The sequence below is a fragment of the Urocitellus parryii genome, unplaced genomic scaffold (genome assembly GCF_045843805.1).
Source record: "Urocitellus parryii isolate mUroPar1 unplaced genomic scaffold, mUroPar1.hap1 Scaffold_192, whole genome shotgun sequence".
Lineage (NCBI taxonomy): Eukaryota > Metazoa > Chordata > Mammalia > Rodentia > Sciuridae > Urocitellus > Urocitellus parryii.
Window position 1 is genome coordinate 207,277 of NW_027552339.1, and position 2,058 is coordinate 209,334.

Below are 2,058 nucleotides of genomic sequence, written 5' to 3' on the forward strand. Positions count from 1 at the left end.
TGGATGATACATATATATCCACACAAAACCCTTTGACATTCATGTAATAGTCTCATTTAGGCCTCTGAAATATATAATAACCTCACCAAGTTCTCTTTATAAATTTTTTTTTCTTTTTTTATTATTGGTTGTTCAAAACATTACAAAGCTTGTGACATATCATATTTCATACATTTGATTTTTACCCCGTATAAAGATTGCAGAATCACATCAGTTACACATCCACGTCACCAAGTTCTCTTGACACTCATAATATTCTCACTGAAATCTCTGATACTCATATAATATCATCAGTTAAGACTATAACACATATATTTTTTTTATTAGTTTCTCATGGCAGTACAATGATCTTGACATAACATATATTATCCTCATTGAGTTCGCTGGATATTCATATAACAATCTCACTGAGGCCTCTGGCAAAAATAATACCTTGATTGAGTCCTCTGAGTGACATAATATACTCATTGAGTCATCTAACTCAAAATGACCTATTGAAGACTTTGACACTCAATAATATTCTCAATAACTTGAATACACTGGTATAGACTTGTAATCCCAATGAATCGGGAGCATGAGTCAGGAAGATTGCATGTTTGAATTCAGCCTCAAAAATTTGGTGAAGCTCTGTCTCAAAATAAAAATATAAAAAGAGCTGAGGATGTATCTCAGTGGTAAAGTACTCCTTGGTTCAATCCCCAGAACACACACACACACACATACACACACACACACATACACACACACATACACACACACACACACACACACACATATATACACATATATATAATATATTTGCATAAATATATATTTGCATGCATTATATAAATATATAATTTATATAAAGGTGTATATATATTCTCACTGCAGCTTATGACATATATAATATACTCACTCAGACCTCTGACATTCATATAATATTCTCAATGAGTACTCTAACAAATGTCCTAAATTTGCCTTTAATAATTATCATATTCTACAGTGGGGCCTCTGATACTCAATAATAATCTCACTGGGGTCTCTGACAAATATAGTATTCTCACAGCGGCTTCAAATACTCAAATATTGTCCCTGGTCAGGTATTTGACACACATAATATTCACACTGAAGCCTCCAAAACATATAATATCCTCACTAAAATCTCTAGCACATATAGTGTTATTACTGAGACCTGTGATACTAATATAGTATCTTCAACGAGACCTGCTACACTAATATAATATTTTATTCAGGACTCTACCACTAATATAATATCTAAACTGAAACTTCTGGCCTATATAATATCCTCACTAAGGCCTGTAATGCAGATAATATTCTCATTGAATCCTCTGCCACTCATGACACGTACAATGTCCTCACAGAGGCATGTAGTCCTAATATAATAGTTGATCTTTTGTTCTTTTTTTGTACTAGATATTGAATCCAGGGGCACTTAACCATTAAGCTACATGCCAGCCCTTTTTATTTATTTATTAATTTTTGATACAGTGTGTCTCTAAGTTGCTTAAGGCCTCACTTAGTTGCTGAGGCTGGCGTTGAACTTGCCATCCTCCTGCCTCAGCCTTATGAGCTTCTGGGATTACAAGCATACATGACCTTTTGTCATTGATATTATTACAGTATACACATTGTGCTCTTTAATACTTATGTGATATTCACATTGTTTCCCAAAGTATGTTTACAATGTAAATAGATGGCCTCTAATAGTAATATATTTACTTACCATGGACCCTTACTGCCTTCACAGCGATATCCAGACTGTGGTCTTTAATGCTAATCTACTATGAACACATTGGTTTTATATCACTATAATAATCGCTAAGTGACCTTCTTATACTAATATAACATCCAAAATTTAGCCTCTAATATTAACATAACACACACACACACACACACACACACACACAGTGGCTTCTAATGAAAAATTTTCTTGCAATGGTATTTCTGAGATTTGGCTGAGCTGGATTTATAAGGGTCAACTTCCCTAATAAAGTCTGATGTCTGTTTTTCTGGCATAGTATTGACATGGTGGTTTTTAATAAGCAGTTGACTTTC